Raw genomic sequence first — 9979 nt, forward strand, 5'->3', positions numbered from 1 at the left:
AGAACAACCTGATGCGGCGCGCAGCCCGATCCCATAATATCCTCATAAAACAGGTCGTTGGCGTCACTCAATCAGAAACCTCTCAAGCCACTCGAGCTAACAATAAAATAGGACGCTCAGCCCAAAATATCATTTATATGCATCAAAACAGAGTAATAAGCCTGAGTTATGAAATCAATAAAACACAACAAGACTGAGTACAAATATTAAATCAAAATAGAGAGGAATAGTAGTAAAAAGACCTTAAGGGTCCAAACAGCTTGGCACGAGGCCCAAATATGGCATTCAGCCCAAAATATAGTAATACTTTCCAAAACACAATAGTATCAAATAGTTTTCAGTCAAATATGCGACTTAATAGTCGTACGGGACAGACCAAGTCACAATCCCTAATGGGGCACGCCCCTCCCCCCCACCCACTCGTCATCTAGCGTGTGCGTCACCTCAAAGTAGTGAAACGATGTGAAACTCGGGGTTTCATACCTTAAGGACAAGATTTACTATCATTACTTACCTCAAACTAGACAAAACTCTAACCCGCGATATCCTTGCATGTTGACTGGGCCTCAAATCATCCCAAATCTATCCAAAAGCAGAATCATATCATCAATACATGCTAAAGGAACAAAGCCCATACGGAAATTATCAAATTAAATCAAAATTCCTGAAATTGGCAAAATCCGACCCCCGGGCCCACGTCTCAGAATCCGATAAAAATCACAAAACTAGAATTCTTATCCTCTCACGAGTCCATACATACCAAATTTACCAAAATCCAACACCATATGACCCCTCAAACCCTCAATCAAAACTATCCAAAATCCCAAGCCTTAACCCCTCATTTCACCCTTAATCACCACTAATTACATGATTAAACCACAGAAAACTACCAAAATTATGAGTATTAGGGCTCAAATTACTCACCTCAGGGAAAACCCCCTTGAATCCCTCTTTAAATTGCTCCCAAAAGCTCTAAATCCGGATGAAAAATGACCAAAATTCACGAAGGGGCTTTTTTATACATTCTGCCCGGCACTTCCGCATCTGCGGCCCAATTCACGCACCTGCGGGACCGCACATGCAGTCCAAACGCCGCATCTGCGCATTTCACTTAAATCTCTAGCTTCCGCACCTGCACCCCAGACCCCGCAGGTGCGGCCAAATCCTCTGTTCTTGCGACAAATTCTGCATCTGCGGTTGCTTCCCGCATCTACGATCATCACACATGCGGTCCCCACTCCGCAGGTGCGAAAACATCAGAAGTAGCATCTTCAGCTGCAAAATCCCACTTCTAAACTTCTCCGTTAACCATCCGAAATCATCCTGAGCCCATCGGGGCCTCAACCAAATATACCAACATGTCACATATCAACATACAAACTTAGTCGAACTTTTGGAACAGTCAAAACAATATCACAACACCAAATTACCCTCGAATTCAAGCCTAAGAACTTCTAAACTTTTAAATTCTGCAAACGATGCCGAAACATACCAAACCTTGTCCGCATGACCTAAAATTTTGCACACACGTCAAAAATGACACTACGAACCTACTCCAACTTTCGGAATTTTATTCCGACCCCGATATCAAAATTTCCAATGCCGACCGAAAATCGCCAAATTTTTAACTTCGTCAATTCAAGCCTAATTCTACTACGGACCTCCAAATCACATTTCGGCTGCGCTCCCAAGTCCAAAATCACCTAACGGAGCTAACCAAACCATCAGAATTCACTTCTGAGATTGTTTACTAAAAAATCAATGCTTGGTCAAACCTTTCAAATTTAAAAGTTCAAGCTGAGGATCATTCTTCCATATCCGTTCCGATTAACCTGAAAACCAAAATCGACGATTACATAAGTCATAATACATCATACGGGGCTATTCATGCCCGAGAATTGGCGAGCGAAGTGCAAATGCTCAAAACAACTGGTCGGGTTGTTACACACCAAAACTCGCTCCAAACCAAATTTAAAGAACTTCTAAAAACCTTCAAGAACCAACTTTCACTATTAGGCGCCAAAATGCTCCCGGGTCATCCAAAACCCAATCTGGACATACGTCTAAGTCCAAAATCATCATACGAACATATTGAAACCATCAAATACCGATTTTGAGGTCGTTTACTCAAAACGTCGACCGAAGTCAAACTTGGCCTTATAGGCCAACCTTAAGGAACCAAGTGTTCCGATTTCAGCCCAAACTATTCCAAATTTTGAACCAACCATCCCCCAAGTCATAAATTAGTAAAAGCAAGTACGGGAAATCTTATTCAGGGAACGAGGTTGTAGAAAGCAAAACGACCGGTCGGATCGTTACAGTCAAGGTGTTATCCAATTAGCAAAGAACCAAGTTTATCATGCAAGGACGAAGCACATTGATGTTTGATATCACTTTGTACGAGATATTATAGAAGAAGGTGGAGTCACGATGCAGAAAATGCGGGCTACAGACAGCCCTGCCGATATGCTAACAAAGTGACTGCGATCAAGTTTCAACATTGCTTGAACTTGATCAACGTTGTTGACTTTGAAGATTGAAGTTGAAGACACAATCAAAATTTATCAATGAGAGAAAATTGAAAGAGTAAAATCTTGCCAAGGTGGAGATTTGTTGAATTTGACAAGATTAATGTAAACTAGTGTGAATATTTGAGAAATTCCTATTAGGAGGAAATTGGTAGATGCATTTTTTCATGCATTTATATTTCATCATCACACTTAATGTTATGTCATGCATGACATTATTAAGGCCATTTCCCTTCTATAAATAGCAATAGTTTTGTTCATTTGTAAAACATCTCTCACTTGCCTTCTTATCTCCTAAAACATTTGAATCTTCTTTTTCTCTTGTAGTATTTCACTTGTAGTTTTGGAGTGAAATAAAGTTTTAGTTGATTGTGTCCGAGGACAAGACAAAAAACATATTTTGCCGAACCTCGCAAACTTCTGGTGTTCTTTTTATTATTGTCTCACTTACTATTTATTAGCTACCTTTAGATATAATAGTTGTGATTTAATCAGTCTCTATATATTCGGCTTCCGCAACATACTAGAAGTAGGAAGCTCCTAAAACAAAACTTGAATTACCAAAATATCCGTAAAAATTTAGATGACCATTTTATCCTTCCTTTGTACTCTACTCCTATAATATTTTTGTCCCAAAAAGTAAATTTACCCTTCAGTAAATGATAATATGTGTACTAATCTACCATAAGTTAGGTAAATGAAAAGACAATTGTGTAATAAAGATGTACTATGCACCCTTTCAACTCATCCTTACTAAAGTTGTACCACGACAATCTTTCCAATTCTTGCAATTACTTTCATCTTCTCTATTCAAACCACTGTAATTGAAGAAACGTTTTTTTTCCATAAAGAAACATTCTTCTTTTGATTTGCTTATATCTGGTTATCATCTCTTACATACAAAGCTAACTACAAATATCAAATACACACACACACACACACACACACACACACACACACACACACATATATATATATATATATATATATATATATATATATATATATATATATATATATATATATATATATATATTCGTTTTGCGCGTGTACCCTAAGTATAAAACTTAAAAATCATATAAATATTGTTAAACTGTGTATGTGAGTCGCATAATAATTCATACAAAATTTAGGTTAGAAAAGGGAGAAGGACTAAGACTCGCTTATATAGTATTTAATTTGTCTTTTAATATACTTATAATCTGTATTCATAAGAAATAGTGTTTAATAAACCTTTGTCTAATTAGAAGAATCTATACTTAAATACGTAACTATGTACCATATACTATATAGGAATTTTTCTCTGTGTATGGACTAATTATATGTATCGTATTTATTAAGTTAATTTTCATACTGAATTTATGAATAGGTCATAGTTGTCAGTTTAATTTGGTCAGTGTTAGTTAAGCAAATACATTGTTAGTATAAAACCAATTGTCTCAGCTTCTCATCTATATTTAAGAATATCCTTGTTAAAAGCTTTTAGTTCATATAGGTCTCAACCTTTTCATTGTGTTTCCTTCGGCCGTCGGTCACTAACTCACTATTGCTAGTGTGAGTCCTGACATTGAGAGAGAATCAATTTTTTAATATATAGTTAATTTCGGGGATAAGTAAATTATCATCCTATTGCAATCAACTACTCCATTTGTTAAATAAATTTTCGAAACAGCTAATCGTGTTATGTAAAGTGAGCTCAATGAAAATAGAGTCTTCAATATGCTAATTGATTCTTGCCTTAGGAATATTATCAAGGTTTGCATAGAAGTTAAACTAACTTCTCGATCGAGTAATTTTCTTTTAGGACGTGGATGATGATTCTTAGAGATTAAAAATTTGAAAACTAATAGTTGTAGGCAAAATCAAGACTAAAGTAAAAAAAAAAAAAAAAAAAAAAAATGAAATCTCGTGAATTTGTTTCTTTTAATAACTACACATTTTTGGATAAAAAATAATAAATGCACTTTAAGATATACTAAACATATTCTATGTTGACTTGGACTCTCTATAAGGAATACCTATTTTCTATTCGGGAACATAATTCTTTTTAAAAAAAAAACAAATTGCTTACCTTCTAAGTCTTTAATTTAAGTCCTAAATATTAGGACTTCTTACATAGTCCAAAGAAGGAAAAATAAAAAGACCAAGTTTTAGATGATTTTGAAGTACTAAATATTATGAAAATAATTTAATTATGATTTTGTCCAAAGTAAATCTATTTTTAAAGGTTAAAAAAGGCGAACGATATTTCGCTGAGGGGCTTCGTGCTTTTAATATAGTACTAGTCTTTGGGTACGCTCTTTGCGTGTGTACCTATATTAATGAATAAATAAATTTTAAAAATTACATACATATTATTAGATAATTTGTTTGAGTTATAAAGTATAATTTAAGATTTTTTTAAAATAATAAATATTATTCCCATTTAGTTAGCTTAACAAATGAAGGAATTTTATTTAGATGCCTTATTGTTATTTTGTCCGGACTTATGTCAAAAATTATGAAAATTGTTAATATTTACAATTCTTTAAAGATTTATCAAATAACACAAATAAAAAATTAATTTCTTGGTCTTTTAAAAATTTGCGAATGAAAAAAAATGGCATTATACCTTCTAAGAATTTGATAGTGATAATGTAAAGTTTAAAGAATGACTAATATTAAACTAATATTTTACAAGAAAAAACTTAGTATAAAAAATATAGCGAGACATTTTCGTTTTTTAGACTTAATGCAGGAAAGAATCAAATGACAACTCATTTATAATCTAGTTGCCTTCTACAATTTACCTTATCTCTTAAAATTTATTTTTTCACCGATTTGAATATGTATTTTTTACTATAATTAATTTTGCTATATTTTATGATTTCTTTCACTATCGATACTCTTCTTAAAAAAATAAAATTTATGTACTTTCAGTGTTTTGTCAATGTAACAGGTAATTTTTCTTATATGATAAAATTTTAAAATAATTGAATTTGATTCGTTTGCTAAATTGTTATTCAACGACTTAATTATGTGTTCTCAACATTAAAAGAATAACTTAAATTTTATTAATTCAAATTCTGAATATTTGCTCATTCTAATTTTTAAATATTTGAGAATAATTATAATTTTTCCAATATGAATTCGATTTTCAAATAGTAAGAAAAATCATATGTTTTGAATCTTTATGTTTTCAAAATTCGTTGTGTGTTTGACTCCTACATAATTTTGCTAACTCACATTTTGCATAATAAAAAATCTTATAGGAATAGTTCAATACAACTCTAATATTAATGGGCTTTGAATAAGAAAAATTTTAATAATAAAATCTTAGTTGATTTTAAAGTCCTAAAACAAGAAAAATAATTAAATGACTATTTTATCTAGTATAAAATCTATTTTTAAAGGATAAAATAGATGAATAATATTTCGCTAAGGACTTTTATGCTTTACTATGTATAAAATAGATAGATAGATAGATAGATAAAGATTTTAATGCTCTAATGAGATGTACAATTGCTCCAGCTATACCAAATATGATTAGAATATTTTGGGACGGTTCTAATTAAATCTCTCAAAATATTAAAGTAACATTTCAATAAAAGGGGAGAGAAGAAACCAAAATTCAAAAGAACAATTTGTTAAAAAAACTTATTTTACTTGTTTTTCTCTTTGGTTACCAAATTAGCCGATAAGTAACAGAATTAGATCAAAAAGATGTAAAACTTATGTATAATTTGGATTTGGCCAAAAATAAAATTTTATTGTATTTAACTATTTAAGGGCAAGCATAATTTATATTATTTATAACAAAACAAAAAGGGTAAAGATTTGAAAAATAAATATGTCTGACGGGGATCTGGAGAAAGTTAAAAATTTATTATATTTAACTATCTATGTTTGATACTAAATATGATTAAAATATTTTTATCAAAACAAAAAGGTCAAAGACTTAGAAAAAAATTGCCTGACGGTTCCTAACTTGGTTAAAAAGAAGAACTTGGAAACTTAGAAGGATTTAAGAAGAGTCCTAATATTTAGGATCTTGTACATAGTTAAAATAAGTTAGTATTTAATAAATAAATTTTTAGTTGATTTCAAAGTTCAAAATTTTAGGGAAATAATTAAATGACAATTTTGTCTAATATGAACTCGATCTTTAGAGGGTAAAAAAAGCGAACGATATTTCGCTAAGGGCCTTCGTGGTTTTAATATAGTACTAACTTCTAGGTACGTGCGTTGCACGTATATCTCGTTAACTATTAAAAGGTAAGGTAAAAAATACTTCTTCCTCCAACTTTATATTAAAATGAAATCCATCCAACTTTAAACAAATAAACATTTATTACGGCACGTCTCAAAATATGTCAATTAAGCAACCATTTTAGAAAGACAATGTAACTTTATCCTTTAAATTCGATTATTAAGTTATTCTTTTTGTTTCATCATATTTTTATTGTCTTTCATAAAAAATATGTATGTTGGCAAATTTTATATATTGAGTAGTTGCATGTTATCTTTTCTCATCTGTGTACATACATATTTAGAGCCAATGTACATAAGAATGTTAGTAAATTTTATCTCTTTTATATATTGAGTAGTTGCATGTTTTTCTTCTCATCTTGTATATACATGTTTAAAGAATGAATATTTGAGTTTTGAGCTCTTTCTAGAAAGACTCTAGCCTTAGAATAAAAATGGTAAGTGTCTTTAGCCAAATCATGTAGATTTCAAATATTAATGGTCGTATATCATGTTGCAGTAACAATAAGTAGTTTAAAATAATTATTAAGTTGAGAAATCAAAACAAGGGAGCAAACTTTGTATTATGAATTGCATGGAGGATTAGTGTTACAAGCCAAATTTGGAGGGAGGTATGTGAAATTATACTTATATAAAAAGTAAGTAATTTTTAAATAGATTATTAATTCTAAAATGTCCGAATATTAGAAAACTAATTGTGACCTATCATGTAATTATTGCTTGTGCACGTACGACATTGTCCAAATTCATATTTGTAATTGGGAAGGCCTTGGTTTTAGGATTCTGTCATTGTAGCTAGCCGAGTCTTAACGGAATTGGTTAATTTTAATTTTTAAAGAAGAAACTCAATTTAAAAAATTACATATGCAAAGCGAAAAAATTCATTTATGGTGAAAAAAAAAAGTAAATTTCTCTACCCATCTCAACAATAATTTAAAAGAATAAAACAATTATTATTAACCCTAATTCTCATCATAAATTCTCTAATATATTAAGATATTTAAACATAAAGCACATACAAGAAATTTATCAAATGAGCAAGAACTCAAGTGTTGTATCGCAAAGCAACATAACCACCTCCGGCCTGCAATCACAACTAAAATATGTTGAACAATTGATGACAATTCTTAAAGTTAAATAAAAAAATATGCACGTCTCTTACAAATAATTTCTTAACAATTAGTTTTCCTTACATAAATGACATAGAGTTTTAAGGCTTAACTGAATTAGAATTCCCATTACAAATAAGGTATACTTCCTTTATGTAGTGGGCTAGTGGCGGTGATTTTCTAAAATCTTGGTTGATTTTAGAGTTCTATTATAAGCAAAATTCTAAAATTTTACAATTTTACCCACTATGGTATTGTCTTTTCCCAAAAAGAATTAAAATTTTAAGGGTATAAAAGTCGATTAACATTTCAAGGATATTTTTGTCGTTCAACATTTAGCGTTTCAACATTCGTGCTTTTATAATAATATAGATAGATATAGATATAGATATAGATATAGATATAGATATAGATATAGATATAGATATAGATATAGATAGATATAGATATAGATATAAATATAGATAGATATAAGATATATAGTTAAATTTTCTCTTAACTGTGTTTGGTCATTATCTTATTGTAAATCAATTTCTCTTAAAAGTCATCAAACTATTTTCTTAATTATATTGGTTATGTAATTACTCAAATATCTATGCATTCCAATTCCATTTTTCAATGAGTATTTCATTTACTGAATTATCTTTGTTATGTCCACTTTTTTCTTCTTCGTAGATGCTGAGATTTTTTTGTCCTCTATTTTATTACACAATATTGGTTTAATATTCAAAAGCTAAAACTTCAACACTAACGATGATGAACGTAAATCATGTACTGGTGGTAATAAATATGCTATTGTCAAATATATGTTATTGATTTTTGCTACTTAAATAGGTATTCCTCTTCCTCTTATTAGAATTCTTTCCTTCTCCTTGTTAATTCTTCTTTATTTTATGGCTTTCATAGAATTATTGAAGGTGCAGTTTAATTGGAGACAATCTTTTGGCATTTTATGCCGCTATTATTCTGCTGAGTTTTCCTCTAAACAGTGATTTTCATTTGGAATTGAACCCCACTAAAATAATTATTTTTCTATAATATATAGATTAGATTAGGTGTTCCATATTCCTTTGGTCTTGTATATTGACGTCTTACATATACAAAGCAAAAATAAGTCTCCAAAAACTTTGTATTTGTATCTCCATAAGGCACTTTATTCGTTTAGACTACCTAAGTGTGCTATATTGCTAGATAAGTCAAAGTGCTACATATTTTGTTATGTATGCATTATACCTAGCTGCATTTAGTTGTTCAACTTTGCAGTTTATATACTATCTTATTAATTTGCCATCAATAATCAAGTTTGAGCTTGTATTTTTCTCTTTTAAATTTTGTGCAACTTATCACATATGTTTTAATATTATCTATTTATACTATTTTTTAAGAAAAAAATTATTGAGATACGTGTGCAACGCACATGTCCAGGAACTAGTCTCATCATAAAAAAAGAGATCTTGAAAGGAAGATTAGGGTGCCAAATCTTATAACTTGTTATGGAGTGATTCTTAACCTTCCTCATCATCGTAAAGAAAGAGATCTTGAAAACTTATTATTCAGATATTAGCAAAGGTTCATTTATAAGCTTAATGAGGTCATTCATAATCACATGAAGCGCGAGCAAATTACCTAATAATAAAATGTTAATAAGACCGTAACATTTATATGATTCATTATATTTGACCTTTGTCTACAATGAAGAACAGAAAGTACAAATTATAGTTAAAACCATATTTAAAGAAAATAGTCTCAGAAAGAGTATTTTCCAAAACACTAATTCTCTTCACAAAATAATACTCCCTTCTTTCCAAAAAGGATGATACTTTTTGAATTCGAGAATTAAACTTCTTAATTTTAACAATAAATTCGGACATAGAATCTTTAATTTTTTTAAATAAAATTTATATTTTTGAAAACTATATAAAAATTACTATTAGTCACAATAATTAACATTTCAAAATATTTAGAAAGGCATATGAAAAAGTTATGACGCCTTGTTGTACACGGATTCCTTCAGTAAGTAACACGATTGCAGCCTAAGTAGCAACACCTTGGTGGAATTGTGCTTGCATTAGAAAATCATAATCTCAGCTCCTG

The sequence above is a fragment of the Nicotiana tabacum genome, chromosome 21 (assembly GCF_000715075.1).
Source record: "Nicotiana tabacum cultivar K326 chromosome 21, ASM71507v2, whole genome shotgun sequence".
In the NCBI taxonomy this organism is placed as follows: Eukaryota; Viridiplantae; Streptophyta; class Magnoliopsida; order Solanales; family Solanaceae; genus Nicotiana; species Nicotiana tabacum.